Consider the following 21,172-nt stretch of genomic DNA (forward strand, 5'->3'; position numbering starts at 1 on the left):
AGACCATGATGGACCTATCATCTGGAATGGCCCTGACACAAGAGGAAAAGTGGCAAGGTTAGCTTAATCATCAACCAAAGTGAGGATGACTCAGTTTGTGAAACCTTCTCACTGGTTTTACCTGAACAGGTGTCAGGAGACGGACAAGAAGTACTCTAGTGCCTTGATTTCAAAGCCTCTCCTCCTGAAGTCAAGCAGATAAAAGCTACTGTAACTCCTGAGGGCGGTTTTGAATGTCAGGAGCGTTGTGATAGGATTGAGGAGAGAGGTTGGGGGCTTGGGGGGGAGGGCCGGCCATCTGTGCCGCTTTTGTCTTGCTGTGATTCAGGTGGGGACAAGAGGGGGACAGTGTGTTCTGGGTTTGGCAGGTCGGATGGAAGTCCCGTGGGGACAGAAAACCTGACTATCAGGCTTGAACATCCTGTCATGGAGGTGTGGAGGAGAGAGCAGAGCTTCTGAAGCACATACTGTATGGACACATAAAGCCAAAAGTGATATCTGGAGGGCAGACTTGTACAATATTGTTTTATTTACCTTAGAATAAGCTAATACTATCTACATACACTGCGGGTCCCCTCGCATGGACCATAATGTTTTGTAAAGGATGGCTGGAGTGAGACGTTTGAGGAATTGATCCCGGCAATTTTCATACCACCATTCGAACCAATTTTGTGTGCTCAAAGTCAAGTCTGACCAAGTTATATAATAATTAAAGTAGCACCCTATTGAGTGACCATCATTTTTCAAACTATAAGAGATGTTGGTTCTTGTTGGTCATGTAGCAACACCTCTATCAAGCAATGTTGAAGCCCCTTACCTACCTAAAATCTTATTAGCTGATAGAAAAGATGCTCTATAACCGTATATATATTTATCCAACAACATATTTACTTTGCAAAATCCTGGTTAAGCGTCCTTTTCTTATATTTTATTCAAAGACAGTACTATTTTTAGTAAATAAAAGCCCCACGGCCATGTTTGCACAGCACATTATGAAGCTCTGCATCAAGAGGGAGGAGCTGATGTAATTTTATTATAATATTACAGGTTCACAGGAGCCTGTAATATTACAGGCTCACTAATGTATATATTTATGCTAGGTTTATAAGATTCTGTCACCTCTTGTATAGATGACTTGGGACATTATTCTACTGGAGGCGTGTTTGTTTATTTAGAGTTATATGACGTTTTGTTTCATTTATGCATGTCTGTACTGCATTCACTATGAATAAAGTCTTTGTACCTGTAAATATGCTCTCTTGTCCTAGACACTTGTGGTATCACACCCTTTAAAAGAACAGAACAGGAATTGAAGTGTTTTAACCGGTGAAACTGTGTTGAACCAGTAAACCTGTGTCTTTGGCATGCTGTTCTACGGGAGAGACCGGACTAATATGTTTAGTCTTGCTTGGAAAAGTCTGAGACATGAATGTGAAAGGCTGCAATATTCTCTATTCACTGTCCCCTGTTTATTTCCCAGGAAACACATTTTAAAACACTCAACAGTGGAATCATGATTGAATTACGCACTTGTTGATCAGTGTAGATCTGATTCATGTGCTTGTCTGAAAGATGATTCATAAACATTAAAGTCGGTCTCATCAATCTTTCTCACCTTACTGGATTTTTACACCATTTGACAAGATATATCGGCCCGTCTGTAGGTAGCCTAAGTAAAATGTATTTATATAGCACATTTATCTCAGCAGAGCTGGCCGGAGTGCTGAACAGAAACAGTTAAGACAAGACAAGCAAAAACAAACAATAAAACATAAGTAAAATCAATTAAAAGCCTGACAATAAAGATATGTTTTCAACCTTGTTTTAAAATTAAAATAGAAGGTGCAAAGCGGATGTCGTCTGTCTGTCTGTCTGTCTGTCTATGAATCAGGACCCACTAGTTTTTTAGGTTTATTTCTTCATCAAACTTCAGGATGAAGATCTACATTTATTAAAAATAAACTAAAACAAAACTGCATCTTTGCCTTTAAACATTGGGGAGCCAATCAAAATAGCTAGGATCTACTTATATGCATTGCTTTATTTTATTTAACTTTAATTGAAAAAAACTAACAATGAAGATAAATCTTTCTAATGAAATTTTAGATGATAAATATTCAAATTAATAATGTAAAACAATGTAATATTAACAGTATGTAATCTAAATTTTGCTACACTATGTCACACCATGGGACATATTACAATTTTTTTCATTTTATTGAACAAATAGTTGCATAATAATAAATATGATCCACAAGTTTGGCTCCTTTTAAATATATTCGTTTAATTTCCGGTGATATAAGGCGAATGTTAACATTGTAGCAGACAGTTTGGCTTCTCACTCAGGTGTTACAGTCTAGTAGTGTATCAGTTGTTGCAGAGCAGCAGTCCTCCAATTACAGCGCGCGCATATCATGACGTGAACGCGCCCGTCGTCCAAATACTTGAAGCAGTTGGAAAGCAGATAGAGGGAGACAGCCGGAGAAAGAAACACTTGACTGGAGGAATATCGGTACGGCTGGAGAGTAAGACACACAAGACTACGGTAATAATCTCATTCGGGACTCTGACATCACATGGTGTCTATATCGCGCTTCAACGGGATACTGAAAGGGGGTTAATGCGTGTTTTCTTCTTGCGATGACTGTTTAATCTGCTCATGTAGGGCATCATCTCTGTCTGTGTCTGTCCGCATATGCTGCTGATGCTGTAAGATAAAATAATGTATTTGTTCTGCCGGACAGATCCATCGGCTATTGAGCTATTGATAATGTAGTCGTATAAATGCATCATTTATTTGATGCTTTTCTATGCAGTGCAATGCAATCGCGCGATGGTTTTGTATTGGCTCGCGCTCGGACGAATGCGTTTACTCGCTTGCGTTTAACTTCACGTCGCTGTTCAGATGCTGCATTTGGGTCGTGCTGGTGCATCTGCTGTAGCTGAATAATTTATTAGAATGTAGCAGGGGATGAAGGAGAAAAAAACCCTGGGATGTAATGTGAGACTATTTACAACGTAGCGAAGGAATTAAATCTTTGCCAAACATAAACTTTTCACTATTTATTCGTTTTTTAGGTGTTGTTGTGACAGGCGCATCATTGCTACGTCTGTCAAAATGTGTCGTCACGTAAACGTCATCACTTTTTACGTTTTGCTTTCGTGTACAGCCAATGTTGGTATAAAATGGGTTTTCAAGGCACATGTATTTCTATGTTACCGGACGGTCACGCGGATCTAGTAAAGATTTTACGGGAAGAGGGTACAAAGGTGATATTCGTGTAAGATCGTTGTATGGAAACTTCGGTAGGACAGTGAAGTCTGCTCGCCGTAAATAATGAATTGAGCTCGTGCCCGCTTCTGCGCGCTCCTCATTCATCTCGGTGCGCGCGAGAGGAGACAGCAGTAGCAGCAGACGGCCCACGCTGAGTGTGTGTCTTGCTGACACAACAACATTAGCTTGCACTCGAATCAGACACATTTAAGATACAGCTGGATTATCAGACATTTGTTGTTTTGGAAGTAAGTAGCGCTTTAAAATCTTTTTGTGCTCGTGTTTGTGGCGTTTTTGCGGCAGATTCGCTCAAGTGGAGACTCATTTGGAGGCTCAGCGCTTGCGTCAAGTTGGAATTTAAAGTTGCTGCTGTATTCCGAAAGCAAAATGAAAGTTTCAGACTCTTTTGCATTTACATGTTGCACGTTGTTTCATTTTACATTCCCGCTTTAGAGGAAGTTTGGACGCGCGTGCTCTCGGTTAATCGTTGTTTTATTTGTTTCGGTTTATAAGTGCGTAAATGACGCGCACGTGTTTTGATGATAGGCTGTGTTGTGTTTTTATGACAGACTCCGATATGTTAAGACTGTTAGGTTGGTTGACGATCATTACGCAGCAGGTGCTTAGTGTGAAGGGACTTCCGCAGTTTCACACCCCATCTGGACTGCGAGTTAACGACGCGACAAACCAGAACGCTCCCGTTACAACAAACGAACTGTACTACGGCACGCGACGTGACGCGACGCGGAAGAAATCGTTATGTCAGTACCTGGCTGCAACCAATCGGACTTTGGGTTTATTCGAACCGACTCGACAAACCCTGAGTGTTTGACTGACTGTCAAAGACGATTTGCTATTATTTTGCTTGTGTTGTTTTCGACATTGACTTATTGACTTTGACTTATAACGTGTGAGCTCAATTTTATTTTGATTAGTTTTTGCAAAGTAAACGTTGTTTCATGGATGTTCTTTTTTTCCGAAGTTTGAATTCATTTTTTCATAGTTTTCATATAAACATGTGTGCAATAATAATGTGTGCATATTTTAATATTGTTTTTGCCTCCTTATAAGTAACATGAAAACGAGTTTTTGTTTGTCTTTGTATATTTTCATTGGAATATTTTTTTTTCATAACTGTGAAACTTGCTTCCGCATGCAATCAATTCATATGTTGTGTCTGTCTCTCGCCAACCTCTCTCTCTATCTCTATTTCTCTCTCTCTCTCTCTCTCTCTCTCTCTCTCTCACTCTCTCTCTCTCTCTCTCTCTCTCTCTATCTCTCTCTGAAATGCCTTAAAGAATTGCATGGCACATTGCTGAAAATAGCTTGTGGCTATCACATATTGCCTTGGGTTGAGATGCGAAAGATTGCACTTGTTTGTGTGGGCCGAATTCCCTTTAGAGAGAAACAAGTTCAAACTTATTTATTTTTCATTTCTGCGCGGGTCCGAGGTGTCGCCGTTTGTGCCAAAACAAAAGTATGATGACAAATATAAATGCATGTGTTACTTATTGTTCATTCCACTCACCAGAATTTGATATATTACAGTTCAGAATATTGGTGTTAGTTTAGGTTTTTCTTTTCTGATGGTTAAGGGGACAGTTCATCCAAAAAAGTTGTCCAAACAGATGTTGATCCAAACATGTATCTTATTTGAAAATGCAAAAAGTGAATATTTCATTATAATGAAAATTAATGAGCCACCTGTAACTGAACTCCATCCAGAACAGACGGGACACATGCTTTGAGGTCAAAGGGTAGATATGAAGAGGTCCCAGACTTTCTGTCTCTGGTTTCCCCTTTGTCTTTATTTCTCCCAGGTTTTATCATCTGGTCTGTCTCATAAAAGACCCGTAGGTCTACATTTGACTGTTTCTAGTTGCTGGGGTTTAGTGGCTGAATCTTTTTTGGCGCTGTTGAATGTTTAAAGGAGTAGGTCACCTCAAAATTAGCCCCCGTTTTTTTTTTTTTCAATATTTAGCCTTTGGAAATACACATGTTTATAGATCATTTATGCTAGTAAAACCCACAAGCAAATAGTATTTTATATAGATTTAGATTTTGCGTACACTCTTAAAAATAAAGGTGCTTAAAAGGTTCTTCACAACGATGCCATAGAAGAAACATTTTTGGTTCCACAGAAAAAAACATTTAGTCAAAGGTTCTTTAATGAAACCATCTCTTTCTCACCTTTTCATAATCTGAAGAACCTTTTTTCGGCACAAAGAACCTTTCGGTTCTTCAGATGTTAAAGGTTCTTTATGGAACCATTTTGACAAAAAAGTTATTCTATGGCTTGTAGAACCTTTTGGAGTATCTTTATTTTTAAAAGTGCATGTGGATGTTGGACAGAATGGGTTAGTGAGTGTCTATCCACTAGGGCTGTGATGATATATACCACGATTTACAATAATTGTATCTGTCTAGGGCGATTCTGAAGTCGCAAAGGCTTTGATTCTGTGTTTTGTGCACATTTCTTCTTAGAATTACGGCTCTTTGATCAGTAGGACATATTGCTCGATCTAAAATCACTACTATATTGAATCGTATAAAGTGCATTTGAAAAAGGAACACTCGCCAAACATCACCAAAATAAATATACTTTACTGTCATGAAAATTCCTGAAAGTCTGAATAACAGCAATTGAATATGACCATTGGCTGTTCCTAGAACTACGTGTGTAAATCGTTCTTCTTCTGTGTCCCATATTCAGAGTTTCTGCACGAGTGCCCTCTCGCTTTCGGATGTGGTGGCATTCAACCGTAATTCATAGAGAAACTGACCATAAAAAATGACATGATTTATCATCGCAGCCCTAAGTATCTCATATAGATTTGGTATATGTGGGTGTTGGAAATAATGGGTTGGTGTCTATCCACCTGATCAAATGTTTGTTTTCTCTCTTTCTCTCTCTCTCACTCTCTGAACCGATCAGAGCTATTCTTGGCTTTCTCTGAGCTGATGGGAAAAGCTGACATTGCTAACACGGGTGGGGGGGGGGTTAGAGCTTGACTCGAGCCAAAGATCATTTCCTCCTCCAGAGCCAGGGCACCAGACACCGTTCTACTGTCAGGACATCTGATTTACTGTTTGCTGTTTGCATGACAAAGAAAGCCTTTCTAGTGAGAGTACTTTAGAACAAGAGAACAAGACCAACGGGAAGGAACTTTTTTTTCTTATAAAAGGAGAAGTATTGTACTCAAGTTTCACACTTACTGTTCTTGGGGTGTTGCAACTGCCAAAGTTCCTATGCAAACAACAGCACCAATTATACATTATCGTCGGTAAGCAGCAACCAGTTTGGGGCATTGCGTCTCACTGTGCCAACTAAGTTTGGCTTGTTTTATATTTGTGTCTTGGCTGCTGAAATGTACCTTCGTCTGACTAATGAGAGAAGGTGAAGCGCATGCGGCAAACGGCCCATAAAAGAATTGGCACACAACATTGGGTTTAGGGATGCTCCGATCCGATATTTGTATCGGAAATCGGCGTCGATACTGAATAAAATTCTAGATCGGGTATCGGTGAAAAAATTGCACCGATACCCGATCTAGCTTACATAAAATTTCTGCTAGGCGATGTAAAAGTTCCTGGAGACACCGGCGCTTAAACTCTCTCGTGGCTGTGCTTTGCGAAGCGTGTGACATCATACGCTAGCAACGTGCTCTTTACGTAGTGCACGTGAACAAGCGAACATAGCTTACATTGAGCAGCGAACAGCATGGAGCGACAAAAAATATCTGCCATTTAGATTTATTTTAGAACAGCTACGCCAACAAGTTACACCGCTGTTTGCAATACATGCGAAGTAAATGTTCCGAGGGGTGGTGATAAAGCTGTTCATTATAATACTACTAATTTAAGCACGCCGAGTTCAATAAGCTGAAGAAACTAAAACGAGACGGTACGAAGCAGCTAACTTTGGAGGAGACAGTGGAAAGAATTCAGAAATTTCCATCTGGTAGTGTGAAAGCAGCGAAAATCACTGAAAGCATTTTGAATTTCATGGTAATGGATTTGCAACCGCTGTCCGTCGTTGCGACCAATGTCTTCAGACTCCTTATAAACCACCTGGAGCCTCGGTACGACATTGTGAAGCTTAACTGAGACCTGAACTGTACCAAAAAGTCTGCAAACATGTATACGAAAAAAATAAAGATGTTAATGCGGTGAGTTTTGTGGATAATTTGACTTCGAATTTCTATTTGCACAGACTAAACTATTATATCTTTTTCCGTTTATTTTTACATGTGCAGCACAAGCTAGGGAAGCTAGTGTTTTGTTTATCTTTCGGTGTTGGATGTTAAATTTGATTTCCACTAAACTTTAGCTTAGTTTAGTGGACTTTGCTTTAATGACTAAAGCATTAAAAAGAGCTGATTCCTGTTTGAATATCTAAAGCAGTGAAGCTATTGCTTTTTTGCTCAATTTCAGCTGCTTTATTGTTTATTGTGCATTGATTTTTTAAATTATATTTGCACATAACAGTTATTAAGAGATTTTGTTTCCATTTATTAATACTTGTCTATCAAGCTAGTGAAGCTGTTGTTTTATTCAGCTGCTTAATTTGCACTTTAATTTTGAATTTCAAGTTTAAGATAGTGAACATTTTGTTTTATTTTGCTGGTTTAATAAATAATTCATAAAATTTGTGAATCATTTGTTTGTTATTTTGTTTTACGGGGTCAGGAAATTAATGTTAAGTCGAGCTTGATGTCTTGCACAGCAATGCACACAGTTTATTAAGTAATTGTGCACTTTAAAAATGTTACCTTAGTATCGGATCGGTACTCGGTATCGGCCAATACTGAATCTCAGGTATCGGAATCGGTATCGGAAGCAAAAAAGGTGGATCGGAGCATCCCTAATTGGGTTTAGAAATAAACATTACGTAAAACAAAGAATCGGTCTAAATCAGTCATATCTGGTCTACCGGCCTGTCAGACTGGTGAAGTTGGGTGGTTTGAGCACTTCTGAAATGGACAGGTGGTGAGAGCAGCTTGGCTGACTATAGCTTAACTAAATGAACACCGTGTGCGACCAGCTAGGCCCCCGTAAGTTGTTACACTGACTTAAACTAAAAACCTGAGGGTCCTTTTCCAGTCCTTTAATAGAAGTTTTTACAAGTTGAGTTGCCAAGCAAGTAGAGAGCAAGGTAGGAGGTGTAAACTTGATCGTGAGTGTATACAAAAGGATGGATTGAGGACTGGGGCTCCTGGTAAAGCATGTAGTGTGAAAGTGACCTGCACTGTGTCAATAGGCAGTTTGTGTATACGCGTGTGTTTTTCAGGCAGCTGACACGGCGTCAGGAGTTGCAGAAATGCATCCAGAGATGAGCAGAAACCAGATCTAACGCAGGCACGGGAAGGAATGGCCATGTAAGGTGTTTGTGAGTCAAAGAGAGAGACACCAGAAGGGTTGGTGGACGCAAACACTCGCACATATGTGCCTGCAAAACTAACAATGGACTAAACAAATCACGTGTCAGTGCGTGACACTATTCTGCACAACAAAGGAGATTGAATATTTTTGGTGTTATGAAGCTCTTTTATATTTCCACAACATAGCTGTTTAAGGCTGTTTGGCTCTTGCTGATTTATGCAGTGAGTTCTGCAATATTGAAATGAAATAATATCTTCTGTGATCTAATCTAAGCAAATCTTTTATGGAAAGTTACAAAACCGTTCTTGCAATAAAACGTTAATTTAGGGTCTAGATCTGGAGTTTATTTTAAGCTTTCTTAAATATTTAAATCTGGGCATCGTGCCGTGCGGATCCTAAAGGCTTAATTTACTTGCAGCAAAAGCCAGTTAATAAATACATTTGTATTTTCTTTGACTACTTTGTTTTCGGCAGAATATAAGAAGTGCTCGTCTGATGTATTGAGTATTTTATGTTTCATTTATGTTCGTAGCACAAACTTTGGGATGAGTTGTGCACCAAAGTTTTTTGTGTTTTCTAATCCCTAACCCACCATATGTGGTGTAATTCTTGCCGCTGAAGTTGAATTCATGAACAATGTCTCCTTGGAATTGGCACATACAGTAACTTTCTCAGTGGATTTAGTCTAAACATTTGTCTGTAGAAACCAGTGTATTTCTGGATGCACTATTTGTTTCTGTCAGTTAGATTAACCAACCATCTCTTTTGTTTTGTAGCCTGACTCGATTTTATGGAACTCTTTGTGAGGCATAGCAGACCAAGTCGTTTGTATGTTATTGCATGTAGCAATTAATCCCCATTTGACCTCCTCATGGGTGATACAGATATTCAATTTAAGGTTGGAAGGTAAAGTGCTTCCCTATCAGATAGTGTGTGTAATTTAGTAAGGGAGGTTTCTAGCACAGAGGCATTGCATGGGCTGAATTTTATATATTTTTATAAGTGATGGAGAGAACGAAAAAGAGAGAAGGGTAATGAAGAGAATGGAGGGGAATGGGACACTTTGATTTGTTCTGCCTTGATGGTCTTCACCCCTTTGACTCCTCAGAGAATTAACCAATTAGACCAGGCCCCGTACTTTTGCCGGCATGCTGTTAGAGAGATGAAAGAAGCCCTCTGTTTAGCCTATAAAAGACTGAGAGGAATATTGATAAAGAGAAGTCAGGGTTATTGCGTTCGCTCTGGCACGTGAAACAGCCCTTGTTATTTTTTCCACAATGAGTTATGGAAGTGAGGATTAAGCTGTCAGATTTAATTGTCGGAAATGATCCAGACTGAATTGTACTTTTGTGACAGAACTGCACTTATCTGACACTGATCTTATTCAGTATTTCAGAACTGCCGTGGTGGCAGTTGAAAGCCATATAATGAATGTCGGTCTGTTCATTAAGGGTAATTGGTAATGTTGCTCAGTTCTGGGCATGTTCGTGTGGGTTGAATTCCTACAGTGAGTGGAAGGGTTATAATAAAGACCAGGCTTCAAAGATGATGGAATTTTGGTTTCAGATTGTGCCGTTTTAGATGTGTCAAATGTTGCACACATGTGTTATTGCAACACGATTAATTGAAGAAATTATTGAGATTGCCATTAGAGTCTTGTGATTAACTAACCATGACAAGGATCAATAACGTCATTCCATTTTTCTCCCATTACATTAACGCTTTCACGGTTCTCATGGCCAAAATAATTCACAATACTGTTATCTAAGAAATGCTATCAATCGAATACTTTTCTTTTGTTTATTTTGTGTGCCGTCTTTTTCAAGTCAATGAAAGCCACTCCAAAAGAGATAGTTTGTCCAAAGATAAAATGCGATGAAAGTGGTGAGTAAATGCGTAAGTGTCATGATTTACTCACTCTCTTGTCATTTCCAACCTGTACGACTTTCTTTCTTCTGCAGAACACAGAAGAAGATATTTTGAAGGACGTTGATAATCAAACAACATTGGCCCCCATTGACTTCCATTGTAAGGACACAAAACCGCTGAAACATTTCTTAGAATATCTTCTTCAGCCTTCCAAGAAGAATGAGTCAGATACAGATTTATTACAACATTAGGGTGAATAAATGATGACAGTTTTCTCATTTTTGGTGATCTGGCTCTTTAAATGGATAAAATGAAGATTCTGTCATTGTTTACTCCCCTCCGAGTTGTTCCAAATCTGTATAAATGATGAACACATAGAAAGATATTTGGAAGAATGGTTATAACTAGACAGATTTTGCCCCCCATTGACCACCATAGTAGGAAAAAGCAAGGTAGTTAAAAGGGTCCCAGAACTGTTTGCCGTCTTCATTCTTCAAAATGTCTTATTTGTGTTTAACAAATAAAAAGATAAAGTAATTTTTCCTGCTATGGGAGTCAATGAGTGTTGAGATCTGTTTCTTTCTCTGTGTTCATCAGATAAAAGAAATTTACACACATTTGGAACAACTCGAAGGTGAGTAAATGATGACAGAATTTTAATTTTTGGGTGAATTATCACTTTAAGGCAAAATGTTAAAATAAGTGCGAACAACCTTCTACTGGTTATTTATAATATTATTATGAGTATGTTTAGTATTATGTGTCTAATGTGTCTTGAGATGCATGTGATATTTTTACATCGCGTCATCTTAACGCAACACACATGTAACAGCCAAAGATGTCCATCCGATGCATGTTTACTTGGTAAACAGCACCCAGCACTTCTTTTATTAGAAGAGTAATCAAAATCACCAAAATCGCAAGCCAAATCACAATTTCTGTTCCTCTAGCCAAATCATTCTGGGTGTGTATGTGTCGATGTATCATAACAGATAAAGCTCCTGATGTGTCCCTGAAGCTGCATATCTGTTGCTGTTTCCCTCTAATACTCCTGTGAGTGGCGTCTTCCTGTGCTGTAGAAGAACATAAACTCCTTGCTTGACATTGCATCATAAGATCCTGAATATCTTAATATAACAGCTCACTTGATTTTATTTTATGTGGCTTTTGCTGTTTTCATTTAACAGAAATAATGGACACGATTTAAGAACGCTAAAGGCCTCGTTCAAAGGTGCATCATTAGCCGGGGTTTCCATCAAAAGTTGGCAATTTAGCTTATGGGTAGAATTGGAGTATTGCATAAAAACAATTGTGAATAAACACCATTTCATTCATCCACTCAACTGTCACTTCTAAATAAACTGGCACTAAATATCTGTAAGGAAAGTAAGAGAAGCCACTGAGTATAGTTATGTTCATACATTATAATTACTTGTGCAAGAAGACAAAACACAATAAATGCGGTGCTTTTGTGGATGCCTGCTGTTGGGGAATCAAAGTCGTGACAGTTCTGGGAGGCGATTTAAGAAATACTTTTACGACTTTGCTCGGGGATGTATGAGCATAACAACATTTAAGATGCGTTGTAACAAGGTCACTACTCTGGCTAGTAAGGTAACGCCGTCTATAGAGCAATTTATTACTCGCAAAATGTATTTCCATCTCCCATTTTTCGTATCAACCCTTTTTCGCACAAAAGGTAAACCACCTCAAGCAAGCGTAAAAATTGTTTTGCAAATTAACGTTTTCTTTTCGAAATCTGGTGTTACATCACTCGTTTCTGGCGTGAAACTTTAAAATACGCATAAAACCAGGTTGATGGAAACCCGGATTTCACATAAACTCTGCCCTATATATCAATACAGCAAAACATTTGTTTTTGACAGGAAATTTTGTCTAATCATTTTTTTTGTGTGATGATAGCCTCTTAAACAAATATTATATCATATGTAATTGAAGTTATTATTCATTACATTTTTGGTTTGTTGGTGATGAAGTGGTACAGTAAGCTTACTATTGAGGTTTTGTGGGTACAATTAAGCTCTGTGAACAGTATAATAGACCATTTAAAACCCCATTTAGATTAACCACTATTCTAGTATTATGGTTGCAGCTGTGTCAATATGAATGCTTTATCTCTTCTTGCTTGGTCTAGAGTACATACTTTGTATACGAACCATAGCTTGTAAAACGTATTTCCATGCACTAAAAACCTTCAAACTACTGCAATGCAACAGACTGTTCCAGGAACAGTGTGTGACAATGTCAACGTATTACTAAAGTGGTGGCTGTATAACTACATTTAGAGAGAGAGAGAGAAGAGGCTGTGTAATGAGAAGGGCATGCTGTAATGACATCCAGAACGTCTCGTAACGTATCCACAGAGCTCATTAATACCAGCTAATGTGTACAGAACAGTGTTCTCTGGACTGGTATATGGGAATGATTTCTACCAACATCTGATATTATGGTCTTTAATATAAATACACTGTAAAAATACTGTCATATTTTTAAAGCTGGGGTGTGTAAAGTAAATTTACATCTTTCATATTATTTTACACCCAACTTGCAAATTTTCATTTAATTTCTATGATTTATTTATCATATTTTGAAAATACCCCAATTCTGTAAAATAAAATTGAACAATTCTGGAAATTCAACCTAGTTTTGAGCATATAGGCATATATTTTATTATTATTATTATTTTTTATATTTCTTTATTGAAGGAATAAAATTTGTGAACAGTCAATTTTCTTTCTTTCAGTTTATCTAAAAGAAGCATATCTATATCCATATCTTTCTACCATATAGGATTTTTATTTATTCTTATTATAATATAAATGCCCCTCCTTTTACTGAAAGCTACAATCGGTTTCTGAGAATATGGTTACGTTCTTTTTTTATGGGTGTTGCTCTAATGCTTGACACATTTCTGCTGTCACACAATGTATAAACCACCCTACCACCCAGATGTAATTTGTACTCTTTGTACTCTGTACTCTGTCTCTCAACTGAACTCAAATATCGATTTCCTCCGAGCAAGTGTTCTTCATCCTCATCGTGTCATTGAGCCTCACTCAGTGGCTTTTCAACTTTCTCGTGGCACTTGGTGGTCGTCTGCAAAGCTCTCAGGACCAGAGTTTAATTGGAAATATCCCTTGCTTCAAGGCAGACCCTGTGCTGCATACCTTCCCCTCATCTCTTGAGGTTGACAAATCCCTGGTTCAGGGGTTTCTGAGTTGCTTCCTCGCACTTGCATGCGGGTATAAATGTGTCCTGTTTTAGCTGGGTGTGGATGTTGGTGGTGATGTTTTGTGGTCCAGGTGAACCAGATACTGTACGACATAAGAAGTGCCACAGGTGTCAAAGCGTGCCATATTTGCCCACACTGATTCTGATTGGATGCTATGAAGCTGACTGACAAACATGAGGAATTTTGGTCTGTGAGATGGATGTGTGTTACAATAAGTGGATTACTTGTTGTTAGTCTCTCCCGATTAGCATTTAGCGATTACGCTTAATATGGGCACTGTTTGCCATGTTAGCATGATAAATCAACCAGAGGCTTACTGTGGAGAAGGAAACCTGGCTTTTGCAGATCGCTATTCATGTCCAACCCTGATTGCGTCACAGCGGGTAGATTGTCAACCCGCAAAAGTTTTGATACCGTCTAGTCCACTAGTCCAAAACTTAGAATGGTCCAGAAGGCGGTCCAAAAACTTTGTATTTATTTAATACATTTTAAAGACTTAATGTATTAATTATCCTGTTAAATCAAGTATTTAATGAAGCTAAAACAGCCACGTGTGTTCCACTTTCATTGCCTTACGATTATTTGATCTAACACATTTGATCATGTGGAGAGCAAACGAAAACAGCCGCTAATAAATGCTTTGAACTTTAAATATTAAAATAGTAAGATTTATAAATTAGTTATTTTTACCATAACTTTATGTAGCTTTAGATTATTATCTACATTTACGTTTTATGCCTGCAGTCTGCGCTCTTCCATCTGCGCTTTCCACATTGCGCCAATAAGAACTATCTACAGTATGGTTACGCATGGCTCCAGTGAATTGATTATTATGGCACTTTGATATGACATAGTTTGCTTAAACTAGTTTGCCTATCACAGCGTCGCGATACTTCTTGGTGTCTTGGTACTTCAGTATCTTAAGATATGTTTATGATACCATGACAACCCTATATGCTCTACATTCCCATGGGTATTCGTAACTATTTTACCTGGTGGCTAACTCGTGAATTTGTACGATCGTATTTCATACGTTTTAGTACGATTCGCTTTCGCCCAAGTGGCGTTAAGTCTAGGCTTTGGGTTAGGGTAAAGGCTTCAGTATAGTGTTTTCTAATAATCATTTATTTTTGTTTGATTCACATCCTACGAATTCACACAAATTAGCCACCTTTTAAAACAGTTATAGAGTCCTGTGCGATAAGGTTGATTAAAATACATTAAGTGACTAAATAGTAGGGCTGGGCGATTCATCGAAAAGTAATCGAAACCGACATTAAGAATTTCTAACCAACGTACTTTTTCAATGTCGTTTTTTTCGATTACAGTGTCGACGCGTGCCGCTATACCTTAATTTTTTTATCAGAGCAAAAGAGACTTCAAATATTGCATTTATTTTGGGCATACACATACATAGGGATGGGAACCGAGAACCGGTTCTTCTTTAGAACCGGTGCCCAGTGAATCGATTCCTTGGAACCGTTATTGTATCTGCTTAACGATTCCGCTTATCGGTTCCGCTCGTTGCAAGTGTGTCATCATCATGACGTCACACACGCGCTGCGTTGTTTTGGTTACGCAGCAAACATGTAATCGAGGCAGAAGCGATCTAAAGCGTGGTTATATTTCACTAGAAAAGACGCTAATGCGGTCATTTGCAACAACTGTAAAAGTTTAATTTCGGCAAAGGGAGGAACTACCTCCAATATGCAGAAACATTTGGCCACACAGCACGCAATTCATTTGCAGGACTGTTGCGTGTTTGATACACTACTACTTAGCGACAGAGCAACAACAAGTGAGTCAAGCAGCAGCGGAGCTAACGAGACGTCATCTGCTATTAATGCCGAAGGTAACTTCTCTATTTAGTTAATGTGAGCGCCATTTCATTGTGTAAACTTTTACTATATGAATAATAATCTCCATTGTCATTGTCACAAGCTCTTCCTTGACTGTTTAGTCTGTGTTTTTAGTTTTTATGGCACTTAAATGGCAGTTTTATTTGAGTTTTTTGTCTGGACCTATGATGAATGTGAAAAATTCTATAGGTCCCTGAACTTTACTTCGTAGCCTACTTTTAGGTTTGTTCTGAGGTTGCTACACATAATTTGTGTATACTCTGAGTCTGTGCTGTGTTCTTATCAGATATTAAAGCGAGTTAATACAAACAAACAAATTTGTACTTATTCCCTCACCCAATGAGAACCGCTAAGAGAATCGATAAGGAATCGGATCGATAAGCAATATCGATAATGGAATCGGAATCGTTAAATTCTTATCAATTCCCATCCCTACACATACAGTATATGTAAGACATTATTAGAAACTGTAAGTTGTCTACTTCTCCGTGTGTACACTAACAATAAAATCTCCCCTCTGCTGACATAAAATGTTTGAAATGTGTCACTGATGCAAAACTCTGCAATAAACATTAAACGTATGTCTAAAGAAAGCTCAAAATGTCTACTTTTAAATGACCCTATTCAAACGGAAATCAAGTATTCTGTGTTTATGTAATATGTGTGAACATGGATACAAGACATTCTTCCAAGTCTGCTCCAGTTTAGTAATCACAAGGCTTTTATTCCAAAAATGTACATATTGTGCATACTGTATTCTGAAACACGCTTACTTCCTTTTTTCTTTAGACAGACTGATGAAGCTCCGTTCAACTATTAAAACTGCATTAAACTCCGTCTGTTTCTTTCACGTGAGAGCTCTTATGACAGCAGGACTGGTGTCTCCAGGCAAGGTCCTAAAGTACACCTGACTGTGTTCTCACGACACATGCGGACAGATGATATGCTGATTTGTGTTGTGTTTGTTCTCCTGTCTTCAGTGGCAGAGGAAATGTTTCCAAAAAATTTTCAATAAATAACCATAAATACTATGTATTTTCTTTGATTATCTAAAAATATCATGAGATTAGAAACGTTTCATTCGAAAAAATACCCCGCCTTTAGTTGTGGATATATATACACAATAAAATATTGTTAGAGATCTAAGCGTGCCAAAAACTAAGAAAAATAAAGAAAAGCACAATAATCGTTAAATAATCGTAATCGAAAAACTGTAACATTGATTTAATATATATTTTTAAGAATGTTCGGTGTTAGCGCAGAGCAGTTTACAGCATCATTACTCTTTTGTGTGTGTGTAGCTGTGATGGGCTGAGGTCTGTCTACACTGGCTGATTCTCTCTACCATCCTGGGAATACTCTGACCCACTTTGCCTCTGGTTGGAGTTATTTTTACAGATTAGAGGAAAACAACGGGAACAGTATCTGTTCTTTCACTTTTACTGTCATATGTTTTCTTGCACTAGAGATGGTGGTTGAGAATCAAAGAATCAAATAGTAGCTTGTTTCCTCATAAATGCTCTGCTGGAGAGGTTGGATGCTTGTCAGGTGCTCCTGTTTATTTGCGTTTGTTTTCACAGACATCTTGTAATGGGAGGAACGTTGCTTCACCTGATAATTCAAGATTCAAGATCGCAACATAACCGTGATCAAAGTGCCGAAAGCACAGATAATATGCACATATATTGTGTGCAACTCTCATTCGGATGAAAATAATCTTTGTCAGAGGATGCAGTCTCTGCAACCACTGGTTGCGGATGGTGCAGTCTCTGGAGATCGGGCTCTGAACGGATGCAAACCTTGATCTTTATATACTCTCCCGTATCCCCCTAACCAAGAGGTCGCTGCGGCTGCATTCACTATTCTGGTTCTAATATTCTGACAAACATTTGTATTTTGGTCTAGAGAAGCCCTACTTTGGTCTAGAAAACACATTATAATTGAAATTTGATTAACAAATAAAATTGTGTGTCGCATCGCATGTTACATTCAGGGGGCTAGTGTAAAAGATAATGTTTAATATAAAAATCATTAAAGTTTGAGTAAATAACTGAATAAAATGAATTGTGTGAACTGGATTGAACAAATACTGGATTGACAAATGGACTGGTAATGTTATTTTCTTTTAATTTCAAGTAGAGTTGCACGATTAATCGTTTAAAGACCTCGATCTGAGACCCACACGATCTCACTAATGAAAATCAACGATTCTCCCGTGTCCATTAACTTAAACCTCAGACTAAAATCATAACGCTACAATCTTTGTGGCTATTAGCACTAACGCTAATAAAGAAGTAGTGCTATTGGAGCATTTCTTCAAGTTGAACAACATTTCATGTTTTCAGGTTATTTTAAACTGTAAAATAGTTGAGAATACTCTGTTGTTATGTTTATCAGTCGTATCTTTCTTTGAAGACCTCTTCCTATGAATCTTTATGAATTATGAATTTGTTTTACCATAGCGATATCTCATATATATATATATATATATATATATATATATATATATATATATATATATATATGATATATATATACAAGTTACTTGAATGCATTAATACTTTTCAAGGAAAGCAAAACTTTTACATTCGATGTAAAATTTGGAGAAAAAAAATGAACCACCTTTGGTATTTGGATCACACCTTATTTTATAAACCCTTAACTATGACTTTTGCCTCAGTAAACTACTAATTTATTGCTTATTAATAGTTATTAAGGTAGTTGTTAGGTTTAGGTATCAGGTAGGATTAGGGAAGTAGAATATGGACATGTTGAATATGTTCTTTATAAGTACTAATAAACAGCCAAAATGCTAAAAGTAGGCATCTAATAAGCAACTAGTTAACAGTGAGAATTGGTCCCTATTCTAAAGTGTTACAGATATTTGTTGTTGAAAATTTCTTAACTTTAGATTAATCATGAAATATGATTGAGTCCTAAATATGACATAAATCCTATAAATATTCATAAATATATAAAAAGTCATAAATATTACCTTGCCTAAATAAACTTTTTTTTGTCAGAACCTCTAGTCAGTGATACTCTAGTCAGTACTTTGTTGTCATTCCGAATCATAATTTCAAGACAATACATTACAATTCTGTTCAGCAAATGTTTTAACATTATTTAGTTCCTTTTTATTCAATTCAGAATTATTTTAGTTCTAATAGTTCGTTTTGGACGTTCATCTTTGGAGAAAAGACGGTATGAAGTATGCAATACTACTCTATAAATACTCAAGATTAATATGAGATTGGCAGAAATCCCACGTGTAAGGGCCGCTTTAAAAAAAATACCAGTCAGATAGAAGGTTCCAGACTCTGTGTTACCTCTGGGCCCTTGATGTACAAAGTCGTGTTCCCGCTTCATAGGTGTCTCGGCAGGTCGCTCAGGACACAAAGACCTCACTGATTATAAGCTTTTAATGTTAATCTGATTGTAGGCTTTAGGTATCTCTGTGCTTTCTGCTTGTAATGCCAGTGTTAAATCCCAGAACGTCCCATACGCGCCGGATGTGTGTGTTAGAGAGAACGCATTGTTCTCACCTTATGGAAACTTTCTTTTTTTTATCGAACCATAGTGCAGTGCAGCCGCTAATTCCAGAACACAATGAAACCAATTTCACGATTTCCATTAGCACAGTCTTTCATGCTGTTTACACATTGAGATGAACCTGACTCGTCGTGTGTGAGAGAATAAGGTGACATTGACCTGTTAGCGGGTTCACGGCTGCTTTCTGCTGCAATGTATAAAGCAGAACTGTTAAGAATTTGTGGTGGTTTTAAACAAGCGGGGTGATGACACGCCCTGCACCTCGCATCTCTTAACACCCAGGAGTGCGAGGGAGCGCGTCTCCATAGTAACTGAAGATGTAAAATAATTGGGCATGGCCCAGATTGTGTAAAGGGGGATGTACGGAACAGGGCATCTAGAGATGTAGAGATCCACATTTTGGTTTAGAAATCTTACTGCTTTTGAGTAATGCACATCTAGCTGCATGATGGAGTAAGATGCATGTTTTTTATAGTCTGTTGTGTATTATACACTTAGTCTTGCATATCTGCTCGCTGAATAGTTGTTGTATTCACATCTGTACAAGTAGCACTAAAATGCCCAACTGACCCGTCTGGGCATCTCTCATCCTTACTGCCGAACACTGTCAGGTGAATTTCTTTGAGCTCACAGCTGTGGCCTACATGACTGGATTAGCTGCTGTAATCTGTACTGCGTTGTGGCTGCTACATCACATTTAAATTCAACCATTTGTCTTTATTTCAATAATCAAGTCAAAGCCCTCTCAAAATACCCATAATCTTTGCACGCTTTTTGGCTCGGTTGTGCACGCTACACTATTGCGAGACGTCTTTGGCGTCTAATACAGGATGTGTTAGGAAGGGAGAACACGCAAAGGTAAATATTTTGGCTCTTGGGGCAAATGTGAGCCAGATTTTGAGGGGAAGCTTGTTTTGTGGATGTCTGAAGCTCGCAATGTATGTGGTGTGGGCTCCGTGAAACACAGCCCCTTTCTCTATATAAACTGTTAAGAGAGACGTCTTTGTGAGGGGAATGCTTGACTTACTGTCAGTTTCAGGAGCACTATTCCTGATTTAGCCCAGACTTAAACAGCTGCTGGGTTTACTTGAAATCTTGCTCTCTTTTCGCTCTGCGTTGAATAGATGTTGAAGTTAAGCTTTGTTCTCAGATGAAGGCGTCTATTCAGCTGGTATTTTTGGGCTCAAGGGCATTTTCAAAGGTGTGAAAACTATTGGCACCAGAAATAAATATGTTTTTTTAACATGTTATTGACTAGGACTCTAAAAATGTGTTGCTGTGACAAGATAGCTCAAACAACTACACAAATGTTATGATAGCATTAGTGCATCAGCATTAGTGCAATTCCAAACATAGTGCTATCAACTTATGAATGGCTTTCCTTTAGCTCCCGGTGTATATAAAGCTGTATAAGCGGGAGAGATGTACACCAGTTTGCTGTGAATTGTATTATGAGAGAATTGAGATGATGCTACTACTGCATTGGCTTTAAGAAGAGGCCTATAATTGTTAAGACACAACACATATTTAACTTGGTTTGCAAGGAAATACGATATAAAGGTCTGCACGATGTGAAACATGTGACATGGGAAATGGTTTGACTTCTATTCGATACAAGAGTGTATTGTGATCATTTTTACAATACTTGTTTTGACAGAAGTCAAAAGTGCTGTTAATAATTCCAGATCGCAAATGAGCATAATTGTTTTTCTTTTCCTGAAAACACAATTCAATTATTTAAAGATGGCTATTGTACAAAGTATAAATCAATTAATTTTTTTATTCTTTTGTAAAGCTCATTTCATTTTTATATTTAGTTATTTATTCAGTTGTTGTTTAAAAATGTCATCAAAGTCCCAGCAAATATGAAAATTTATACCAGCACTATAGGGGTGTACTGTTACGCTCGGCTCACGATTTAGTACGATACACTATACTAAGTTTGAAACTGACATTCCCCCCAAAATATTAACAATTTTAATA

At 37.9% G+C, this 21,172-nt stretch overlaps 1 long non-coding RNA gene across 1 annotated transcript in view; it reads left to right on the forward strand.

Moving 5' to 3' along the window:
- Positions 1-3,079: 3,079 nt before the first annotated feature.
- Positions 3,080-21,172, forward strand: part of LOC130411938 (uncharacterized) — a 43,057-nt gene continuing 24,964 nt past the window's right edge. Inside the window, exon 1 of the long non-coding RNA XR_008905135.1 lies at positions 3,080-3,522. This is a non-coding gene — a long non-coding RNA (uncharacterized LOC130411938). The remainder of the gene's footprint in view (positions 3,523-21,172) is intronic.

This window comes from Triplophysa dalaica, chromosome 22 (assembly GCF_015846415.1).
Source record: "Triplophysa dalaica isolate WHDGS20190420 chromosome 22, ASM1584641v1, whole genome shotgun sequence".
NCBI classification, from domain to species: Eukaryota; Metazoa; Chordata; class Actinopteri; order Cypriniformes; family Nemacheilidae; genus Triplophysa; species Triplophysa dalaica.